We start from the raw sequence: 12,107 nt of genomic DNA, 5'->3' as shown, positions 1-12,107 counted from the left end.
GGTCATTGGAGGGGTGTGGCCCAAACATCTATTTCTTACTTTATAGGTGGATCCTTTTATGTATGTTTGGCATGACTAATGGGTAGTGACATAAAGAAAGTGACAAGTGGGAGAGACACAACAAAGGGATTAATGGAAGTTGGTGATGGGGCATCAACCAATGAGGGAAGGGATTGTATTGGGAAATAAATTATGAGCATGGGGTTGAGCACAATTGGATTAATGGAAGTTGGTGATGGGGCATCAACCAATGAGGGAAGGGATTGTATTGGGAAATAAATTTGCAAATAGGTATGAGCATGGGGTTGAGCACAATTGATAGGATTAGGGGAGGATTAGTGAACTAATGCAAGCCCCTTGTAAGCTCCCATGCTGCCTAAACCCCTTACTTAGCTATGCTAAGATGATAATTGGCCCTACCACCTATCACTTTTATACTTCACCTTGGGAGGGGGCCACTCCTTCCATTTCCCTCTCCGTCCTCTCTCCCTCCTTTTTCCATCCTTCTCCTCCTCGCTCCCACATGCCTCCTCCTACTCCTAACGATCCTTCCTTTTACCACACTTTCCCTTCTATAGTGCCACTACCAACACATTATCTATAAAGCTTGCCCAATAGGAAACAAAGAATCTTGCTAGAGAAATGCTTGGAGGATACCATTGTGTAAATGGCACAATGAATTGTTGAAAGACATAAAATCAAAGCCACAATCCGAGCCTTTCCAAAGCCCATAGTGGAAAAATTATCCAAGTACCTTGAGGATTTACTCGAGTTGATTGAGAAACTCCTTAGCACATACATAACAAAGGTCATGGCGATGTGAGATAATGTGTTGTTTGCTGACAAAAGACCTTACGACTTGTTGGTATGAGCTGATTATGCCCAACTACAAGAAGTGGATCAACCCGAGGTAGAAGTTTGACATCATCAATTTTGTTAATGACCACATGGTTGGGGAATGGGAAGTGAACTAGCACCTTGAGGGCAATTCACTAGTTGATGTTAAGAGACTCTACCCATGGGCAAGGTTAGACGATCCACAAGAGTGCTTCAATCTGAGGACCAAGGTGGACTCCACAGTTGCAGCTCAACAAAATGTTTTCCAAGTTCAACCTCCACAGCCTCCCCTACCTCAAACCTGAGGAAGGAACAAGGCAACAAAGCCCTGAGGCTTAAACCCAAAAGCCTCGATTTTTGAATAAAGACTTGTCTATGAACCAACCCCATATGCTCGGGGGGGTCACTCATCATATGTAACCCTATCACGTGAGTTCAACAGAAGGATTTTTTTTATTTCTAAAATTTACAGAAATAAATATACATAAGGGACTATTTAAAATAGTTTTGGAAAAAATTTACAGATTTGTATAGAAAAGGGGTACATTTTATTAATGAAATTTTTTACAGATAAGGGACTTTAAATATAGGCCTTGAATGCACGTGATATAGAGGGTTTATACATAGTGACCCCCCCGAGCCCATATGTCAAGCCACCAAAGAGATACCCGATGCGGCAACCAAATCTTGAAGAAGATACGAAGTACCAAAAGTTCCTTTGAGTGAAAGTACAGGCTACATGCGGCAACCAACTCCTGAGGAAGATGCTAAGTACCAGAAGTTCCTTCGAGTGAAAGCCGAGGAGAGATGTAGGATGCCCTTCAGGCTTACAACCTTGAATCAGCCTAGCAATACCAACCGAAGTCAGTAGCCGCCGCTGCCCAACAAAAGGCAAAGGTACCCAAGTTAGTGCAGTAACTTGGTTTTTGCTTCCACCTCTCTTGCAAGAAGGTGCCCTCTCCCTCCCTCTCGCAACCTCTACCTCCCTTGCTCACCCCCGCCTCGGCCGCAGCTTCTTGAGAGTAGCTTGAAGCTTTTGGTTCTTGGAGAAGTAAGAAAGAAGTCATTGGAAAGAATTTTTTTGTTCATTTGAGTTAGCTTTTTGCATCTTTACACGATAGAAATTGGTAGGAACATAGGTGGTAGCATTGCTAAGCTCCTTAAGGAAACAACACCACAAAAAACAACCAAAGAATGAAATTTTGAAAGATTTTTGAAGTGGATTTCTTAGCAAAGAATCATAGATTTCCCTCTTGTTTTCTTGTTTAATGTTGTTTTTCTTGTTTTTCCTTAAGTTTTAGTTAGCTTAGAGCATCAAGAACACATAGGGGGTGTCAAATCCATAGCCAAAAACACATAACCCGCCATGCTCTAACTCATGGGGGATAGGGGTGGTGATGAGCAAGGTCTTGCGCTGAATCGAGGTCAAACCTTAAATACTTCTTGAAATTCGCAATTAAAAATAGCACATTACCTTCAAATCATAAACCCAAGTGCTGATGGTAAGCTAGAACTGATGTGATGAAGTGGTAAGCCTCCACAAACAGGATGGAAACTCAGAATTGTTGATGGGTAGCCACGTTTGCCTCCAAGTGGTCATGCGAAATTTGTGAAGTTGCGTAGGCATGGAGGAGATTCCGTACGGCGGATGGCATGAGCTCTGAGAGCTGGGCACAAGGATTTCAGTACGGGAGCTAAGGTGCAGGCTACGCGAGGGTGGAGGCAAGCTGGTTTGCTAGCTATGTGTACGGATGCCTCTGTATGGGACTGTGTACCGTCTACGTACGGATGGCTATGTGTAGGCTGACGCAGGATTGAGAGCCGGGATGGGCACACATGGATTCTCTCTCAGTCTCTCTCTCTCAGGCTCAGCCCTCGTCGCTCCCCTCATCCGTCGCTCAGCCCCCTCCCCTCGTCCGTCGCTCAGCCCCCTCCCTCTCGTCCGTCGTCCGTCGCTCCCCTCATCTGTCGTTCGTCGCTCCCCCCGTCCGTCCCTCGTCGCTCCCCCCGTCCGTCCCTCGTCGCTCCCCCCGTCGCTCAGCCTCCGTCACTCCCCCCGTCGCTCAACCCCGTCGCTCCCCTCGTCGCTCAGCTCGTCGTTGCCCAGCCCGCCACTCTTCACTTCCCCACTTCCTCTCCCCACTCTGGCTGGGCTGTACCCCAGGCCCAGCCAAGGGGTTAGTCCAGCCAAAAGGGGGATAGTCGATATGGCCAGCCCATCCTCCCCTCATCCCCCCTACGCCATGGTAGCCACAACCCCTGCTCCCTTCGACAGGACGTACTCTAGGTATAAGATTCAACCTCCCCCGACGCCGACCAAGCCGCAAGAGCAGATTTACCATCTCCAGCAAGAAGTGCGAGACCTTAGGTCCCAGCTCACCCAAGCCCTAGCTCGTATTGCAGCTTTGGAAGGCCCAGGGAAGCAGGAGATTATTGCAGTAGTCGTACAAACATGTAAAGCTGAGCCCCCAACATCACAGCTGATTTCCACGATTAGAGAGCTCATCCAGGTGAAAGTGACAGCTGAACCCAAGGTTGACATCCAAACAGAGATGCAAGAACATCACCTTCGGAAAGAGAATGCTATGAAGATTCAAATAGGGGGAATACCCAATTGGCAGCACGAGGATGACACTTTCGAGGAGGCAATCGACAGAATCAAGGCAGTAGTCCCGGCCATTGATTGGTCAGCAAGCCCAACTGATGACAAGAATGATGATGAAGAGGAGTCTTCCCCAGTTTATTTATCGCCTAGGAATGGACACGTTGTCATCACCTTCAACTCGAAGACACTCAGGAAGAGGATTCTACGACAATCCTATAAGCTGAAGGGGACAAAGATATGGATTGCTGAGGAGCTTACAAGAACCCAATTGAAGAACAAAGCTACCGAGCTTGCTGGGAAGCAGGAAAATGGGCAGTATATCGTGATGGTCTTGCAGTGATCAGAGAATTTAAGACAAAATCTAAAGACCCTCTGTCTTAAACTGATGTAATGGCCACTCCATAGCCTAGTACTTAGTTCCTTTTATGTTTTATGTTGCCACCTAACAGACCCGTCGTTCGCCTTCATTCGTCGTACTCAATTTGGTCAGGTCCAGTGTCTCGTACAACCAAAGGGCAGCCCTTGATTATGACAAAAGGACCCTTGCGTGTAGCCTATTGCCTTTGAGTGGAGTAGGCAAGCCATTTGCATATATTTGGGTGTGAGGCATATGCACATGTGCCAAAAGAGCTTCGAAAGAAGCTAGATCCTAAGTCTAGGAAATGCATCTTTCTGGGTTATGGTGAAAGTGGAGAGATGGGCTATTGTCTATGGGATCCAGAAGCAAAGAAGATCATACGCAGACATGATGTAGTCTTCAATGAGAAGAAGATGCATAAGGCACCCATGAGGACACCAAACTTTCCCAAAGTTTCCTATAGCGATATGCACTATTGTGTAGCATGCCTTTGCTTGATGCATAGACAATGCCAACCATAGAATAGTTCTTCCCTTTAGCAAGTAAACCCATATCACTATATAAGTCAATGCAGGAAGAGATTAGCCGAAGAAAAGAAGAAAGAATCAAGTTTGGCTGTTGGTTCCTCTACTCTTGCTGCAAATAAAAGCAAATGACTCAGCAAACTTTGTGCAAGATGCGTGGGAAGTTTTTATTTGCAATTATGATGCATCACATAAGCACATCCCTGGTGGATGTGAATACAAAATGATACTTTCATAATGGAGCTTCAAGACCCATCACCTCCAAGTGGGATTTATATAGGGCTTTGCCGGTTTCTCTAGCTCGTGAAAAGGTTTCCATTTTAAGCTTCCCTTTTGCATCCTTTGAGAGTGAGTGTAATAAAAGCATGTGTATTTTGCATTTGCACCTGTATCACAACCATACAAGCATTTGAGTGTCTTTAAATCACTGTAAAATTACATTCAACTCAAAATGCTCCATGCCCATCCACTCATAATGGTCATCATTCCATCTGTCTCCAAATAACTGATGGGATACCTTCATCTAGAATGATATTCAATGTTTCTTACATCATTTTGAAGTATCAAACACAGCAATCCACCATATATACTTTTCAGATTGGACCAAGAAGCCTTGCACAACATCCTTATCCCCTTGAACAAAGCATAAGGCATTGTTCAAAATACAAATGCTTACCCTTCCAACTTGTGCCCTTTGAATAATTAATCTTCATCCATTTTGATAACAAAGGTGAGCTTACCCCCATTACAATATAATGCATGAGCAAGAAACTTGTTAAGATATATTAAACCAAACTTAGAATAGTAAAACAAAAATATGGGAGGTGTCTTTACCATCTTCTCTCATTTTTGACCATGACACTCTGCATATTTTGAACATCCACATAAACATTATTGAAACCAGTTGTCTCAAATTTGAGGGCCTATACAATTTAGATGTTAGGCTAAGATAGTGACACCATTATAATTTGTTACAATCCATTCCCAAGATTTGAGTGTGATCATGGATTGCTCCAACATCCCCTCTATGTCGTTTACTATCTATGTGCAAGGAACATGGCTTTGTAGCTCATTTGTCGTAGGTTCTGTGTCGATAGTTGCCACCACAAGATCTTGATGGTAGTACTAAGGCTACCCCCATCAAAGGAAATGGAGGCCTATGAATTGAAAACCAATACAATATTTCTCATTGAGCATGTAGTTGCAAGCACCCTTGAGACAATGCTAGCCAACTCTACCTTTCCGACTTGTCTTCCATTGGCATAATTGCCTCCACCCTAAAGGCTAAGCTGAAGGGGGTGCAGTCCATTGCCAACTTGTAAGATGTTCGGTAGGCCCACAATGCTGTGATGAGCTTGTGCTCCCAGTCGGTACGATTGGCCTCGACTGTGCAAGTTATAATCTTGCAGCATGTTTTGTTTGAGCTCTCAGTCAAGCCGTTTACCCTAGGATAGTATGGCATTGATTTCCTATGTATGATCATGAATTCACTAGTCAGGATTGCTATGGTTTCATTCAGGAAAGGAATTCCTCAATCGTTGACTAATTCCAAGGGACACCCAAACCATGTAATGACTTGTTCATATAAAAACTTAGTTGTGGACCGTGAATCGGCTTTCCTTGTAGCTCGCCCCTCCACCCATTTGGTGAAATAATATGTGGCTAGGATAATGTATCTGGCCTTGGTTCCCTTAGCTACTGCTGGGCTTATCGGACCAATAAAGTGCCAGGGACGACACTTTCCGACCACGTGCCTGTGCTCTTATCTCTAGATTCAGCAGCTCAGTCCCTTCCTCCCCGTTCGTGCCGGATTCCCGACTCCATCTTCTTGAGGGAGGACGTGCGCAGTAGTATCGGTAGCCTTTGGGATAGAGATTGGGGCGAATGCGTGGATCTGGTTGATTCGGTGGCGCAGGCTTTGCAGGAGTCCAGCCAGATTTGCGAGCTCGCAGCCCTTCAGGTTCGACAGGAGTGGTGGGCCAGAGAGAGAGCTCTTCGTAGGGACCTCGCTTCCATTCAGCGACTCCAGCAGGCAGCCCCAGGCTCGGAGGAGCTTCGGATCCAGGCCCTTCGAGCCAGAGCCCTTCTTGAGGAGACTCTCTAGTGCCATTCAAAGTTTTCCTATCACGCCTCCCTCTCATTCTGGGCTCGGAAGGGCGACCGGATGTGCAAGGAGTTCTTCAGGATGCATGGCCAGAGAGCAGCAGGTGATCAGCTACGGAGTCTTAGGACAGCGGAGGGGCACATCGTTACTGATCCGGGTGAGGTCTTGGGTTTAGCTACCGACTTCTACAGGACTCTTTTCCAACAGGAGCAGCTTGCCCCTCACACTCGACGTTCCCGCGAGGAGGTGTGGAGGCATATTCCTGCCCTGGTTCAGCCCAGCATGCAGACGACGTTGTTGGCACCGTTCACTACTGACGAGATGTTGGAGGCCTTGATGACCATCGATGGGCAGAAATGCCCTGGCGAGGATGGGCTATCTCACGCCTTCTTCACCTCCTTCTCGGATCAGATCCATCAGCCTGTCCTAGCAGCCCTCTAGAGGATTTTCAGCAGTGGATATATGCCAGAGAGCCTCTCCTCGGGACTGATTTGCCTCATCCCGAAGGGAGGAGATCGACAAGAGATCCGTCAGTGGCGCCTGATCACTCTCCTCACCACTGCCTACAAAATCCTCGCCAAGATGATTAGCGCCAGAGTTCGGCCCCTACTTCCTGACCTCATTCATGACACTCAGACAGGCTTTGTCCAGGATCGCAGTATCCTGTCGCAGTATCCTGGATAATGTCTTCACCTTCTCAGAGGCGACGGAGTGGGCTCAGCACAGTGGGTCACATTTAGCCATCCTACTTCTCGACTTTGAGAAGGCCTACGATCGAGTGGAATGGTCCTTCCTGGAGGGTACTCTGGAGCGACTAGGGTTCCCAGCAGGATGGATTCAGGGTATTTCAGCGTTATACAGGATAGCTTCCAGCAGGGTCATCATCGGCGGCAGGATGGGAGAGCGATTTCGTTTAGAGAGATCAGTTTGCAGGGTTGCCCCCTTGCTCCTTACCTGTTTCTCTTCTTCGCCGAGGCCATGACATATTACCTTCGGGCGAGGTCGATCGGGATCCGGGGTGTTCGCCTTCCCATCAGGGAGGACACGGAGCTCCTAGATTTGGAGTATGCCGATGACACAACACTATATGTCCAGGATGATGAGATGATGCTGGAGAGGGTGAGGATGGCCCTAGAGGTCTTCTGTTCGGCAGCCGGTGCCAAAATCAACTGGAACAAATCAGTTGGTTTTCTCACAAACCCCGGGGCGTGCTCATAGTGGGGGAGGTTTTTGGGTTTCAGGTGGATCCCGCGGGGACAGACAGCTAGATATCTCGGCTTTCAGGTCGGCCTGGATATCACACCTACTCAGTAGTTTCTCCCGGTGCTAGATTCCATTCGACGGAAGCTGGCTTTCTGGAGCACTGCTAAGCTCTCTCTGGTAGGTCGTGCTCTTGTAGTTAACCAGGTTCTCCTAGCCACGGCATGGTATGTGGCTTCTTGTTGGTGTTTCTCGAGATCCAGCATGGCACAGCTTAGGAGGTTGGTCCGGAATTTCCTGTGGTCTGGGGGGGACGGTCTCAGAGATACCAGAGCCAGGGTTGCCTGGCAGACAGTCATTCTTCCGCATGCTGAGGGTGGCTTGGGGGTCATCGATCCAGAGCTTCAGAGTCACCTACTGGGCAAGTTATCCGCGGTTTGACCCCGAGGGGGCAAACGTGGAAGATGTTACTTCAGCAGGGGGTCAGTTCTTGTGTTCCGCGTCAAGGTGGAGAGTGGCTACCATCCCTCAGGTGGATCTTCACTTCTGCCCTGCTCACTCAGCCCCGCTCCCCACTCGTTCGTAGCCTTCGGCTCCGCCTCAGTCTCATACAGTCCCCTCCTAGCTATCAGGAGGAGATCGATCGCCAGCCGCTCATTTGGGGGAACGGTCAGGTCAGAGATGTCGAGGGCCTTCAGCTGGGGGAGAGATCACACATTAGGTGGGATGGCTGGATGCGGGGGCCAGCCCGGTCCCTTCGAGTTTGGAGGGACACGTACAGACACTTGGAGACCGCTGCTCTAGCAGTTGCAGCTGGAGGTGCCCGTGGAGCTCAGGCGAGACGCACGGAGATAGACGAAGCGATTCCAGCTAGTGGTTGGCTCCACCCGAGTTTCAGATCCTCATGTCTGGTGATGACCGTTGGCTAGGACAGTTCACCCCCCGTGGCATCCCACTGGTGGTTGCAGGTTGGATGGACGACACCTCTGTTTCCTTTTTCGCAGTTATGGGGGACGGCCGACTCAGGAGAGAGGCTCATCGACCCCCTACTCCCATGGTAGAGGGTTCGGATCGTAGGCCTCGTGGGGAAGGTTTGGCGGACCGATCCCAGTATAGAGCAGGATTAGCTGCAGTTATGGCGACTCTGGCTCTGGGAGGGGCGGGCCTTGTCAGAGCTTGATTGGGACCCAGGAGAGTGGAGATGGCCAGAGACTGTGACAGGTCAGGGACCGACCTCTTTCTTTGCCTACAGCACGACATTGGGCAGGAGAGTTCTCGGGAGGATGCAGAGCCGCCCTCCCACCTAGCGGCCCAGTTGGTATGCTCAGGGCATCTCCAGGCTATTTTTGCAGGCCTTCTGGAAGGCCTTGTGGGAGAGCTGGCGGCCGCGGAAGATCTCCTGCTTCCTTTGGCTTCTCGCCCACAGAGGTCTTCCAGTGGGGAGTTGGTTGCGGCAGATTGGTCAGGATGGACGTTGTCAGATTTGTCATGAGGACGAGGAGTCACCAAAACACTGCCTGTGGAGCTGCACTCGCGCCCAGGAAGTGTGGAGGTGGACCTTCGGGATCCTTACTCGCGCAACACCGGAGTTAGGTTTGATCACTTGGGGCGTGTTTTGCTGGTGTAGCACCGCACCTGGTTTTCATCACTTGTTCGAGGCATGTCCACAGGACCCCACGTTCCTTATCACATAGGGGACGTGGGGTCCGCTCGAGAGCATTCCGCCACACCTGGTAGAGGCTAGCGTAGGATCTCAGGAGAGGCTGCCAGTCTGGGAGATTATTAGCAGCATCACAGGATGGCACATTTGGACCTCGCGCTGCGCGCAGATCCTCGGTGGCACCTCCCTTTCGACTGGCCACGTCATGATTTACATCTGGAGTGAGATTATACACACCCTCAGAGGCCAGTGGGACCAGATACAGGGAGACTCCCGGGCTGGCCGGGAGAAGCGGAGACGTTTCCTCCGTGATTGGGACTCACAGGGCCTCTTCTTCGAGCATACTTCGTAGGGCCTTCAGTGGCGCTACTCACCACCTCTCTAGTTGTTCATTCACACTCGCCTGATCCCTCCGTGAGAGAGAGCTTTACTTTTTTGTTTCCTTTTTGGGCTGCGTCCGATTTGTGAACGCAGCCCTGTCAGTTGCAAAGCTGACCTCATGTATCTTGTTTTCGAAGTAATATAATCAGCACTGTTTTTTCGGCCAAAAAAAAAAGGTGCAGTAACTTGAGGCGGCAGAACTGTGGTGAAAGATCCGAGGTGACATCAACAAGTCATCAGCAAAATCACCTCGTATAGCGCATTAATCTAATTAGAGCATCTAATGATGGTACATATGTTCTTTGATTTGTTGTATTATTAAAATCATATTCTTGTAATAGAATCATGAGGGTTTTGGGCTATATATATGAACCACCTTTGATTTTTGAAGGTTACAGTTGTGGATACAGTGCGGAGTACATTGTCTTATCTGATTTTCACATTGTCATTATAGAATTGTAGTTTCTTGATGGAATAGCTTGTGCCTTTCATTAGTGTGTGTTGTAGCAAAGCCGAGGCGGGGGTTACTGCATCTATAATTCCTGTCCTTAATATTTCATTTGTGTGTGTTGTAGCAAAGCGGAGGCGGAACTTACTGAATCTATAATTCCTTTCCTTAATATAGATATTGTGTTTCTATACTTTCTTGCATTCTTGTTGTGTTGGGTTTTTGATCCACCCATCATCATACAGTCTGATGCACAATTTTTCATGGAGTCCACATTTTTAAATTACCGTGGACGTTGTTTGTTATGCAATGGAAACCCAAGTAGAATAAGTAGGAACATTGTGGTGAAAGGAGAGAGATATATGGGTAGAAAGAGAACAAAAAACACCCGTCCACAATGGGGATCATCACTATCGCATTGTTGTGTATTTTCCATGTTTATGACTGAACTAACTGATCAATTTAATGTAAGTTTTGAATTCTGTCAAATCTTGAAGGAATTTCACCGTCGCGTAGAAGGGAAAAGTGTTCGGGACATCGCTAGAACCCTAGAAAGCCTAAATCCCACCACAGCGCAAATTTGGCATTCTGGTAGAATGCCCAAATTGGTGCGGTGGCGGGTTTTATGTGCTAGAATACCCAAATTCACACCGTGGTAGGTTTTAGGCTTTCTAGGGTCTTGGCGACGTCCCGAACACTTTTCCCTTTTGTGCGACAGTGAAATTCCTTCAAGATTTGACAGAAATGAACTTTCGGCACCCAAAATTGGTGAAAATGATACTAAATTGGCTAGAAATGTATTAAATTAACACAATTAAAATGATGGAGAAAATATATCATCAACGACTTAAACAAAATACAATGGAATTCATGACGAGCAATGATAACTTAAAATAAATAATAAAGACATGTAGTCATGTATCCATTTAAATATATGTTGATATATACAAAAGGCCTCACAGGCTATCTTTTCTTCTTGGCTAGTTTGAGTACATTGAGAATAGGGGCCTTTGAATCCCCTACTAGATTCCTAGATATAAATCTAGCCGCAACAGCACTAACATCCTCCTCTCCTGTGTTGCCAAAGACATAGCCGTTGCCTTGAATGCCCTGCCATGAATGTTCGATCCAAAGGCATTGATAGCAGCCAGGCGGTGTACCAAAATGACTTTGTTGGCATTTCGAGTAATGTTGGAGTATCAATAGTGCACGATAATGCCTTGCACTTCAGCAGCTCCGAAGGACCTCGAGGAGAAAATTTGCTGCGAAAGACCACGATATGCTCTACAACTTTGCCAAGGTGATGGGCCATAGAATGATCTCGCCCAAATGCGCTGTGAACATTACCCCGTCGAGATGAGAATTCATTAAGCTCAAACGTGTCCTGCAATAATTCAACAAACATTAGAAGACTGACAAAACAAATTATACCAAAAGAACATCAAAATAAAAAATATTGTTCGAACTTACCACACTATAGCGTCGTTGGCTTCTATCCCTTCCTCATTTGCAATGTTGATGGAACTAAGTGTTGTGTGATGTTCCACTTGGGAGGTGGACGCTTTCTCCTGACCTGTTTTGGAGGTGGAAGCTTCTGCATGAGAGGGTTATGCATCATATATGGACATGTCTGCATCCCTCATTGAAACCAGCGTCATCAAGAGAAACTCTTCCATTGTCTGGTCTTTGGAACCTAAAACCCCGAGATCTTTGACACTTGTGTCAACATCAAACCCCGATAGGACTCCGAGTGCCTCATCCTCTCGTAGTCCAAAGAGAACCTCTATGTCATGGAGGAATACGTACTCTTCTCCATCGATGATGAGGGGGGACAAGGACCATAATTTTGATTCTGGATCCATGGCAAATAGTAGCAGCTGATGGAGGGAGTAACTTTTGAGGACGGGAGTTTCTATGGCTCTCTAAACGTGAAAGTGAGAATGTGATGTAAAAAGGGCTCTTACCCGTTAATATATATCAAAACCCTAAA

Source organism: Dipteris shenzhenensis, chromosome 12 (assembly GCF_047967505.1).
Source record: "Dipteris shenzhenensis isolate YYH24624 ecotype China chromosome 12, Dip_SZ_1.0, whole genome shotgun sequence".
In the NCBI taxonomy this organism is placed as follows: domain Eukaryota; kingdom Viridiplantae; phylum Streptophyta; class Polypodiopsida; order Gleicheniales; family Dipteridaceae; genus Dipteris; species Dipteris shenzhenensis.
Note: the sequence above shows the minus strand (reverse complement) of the source record.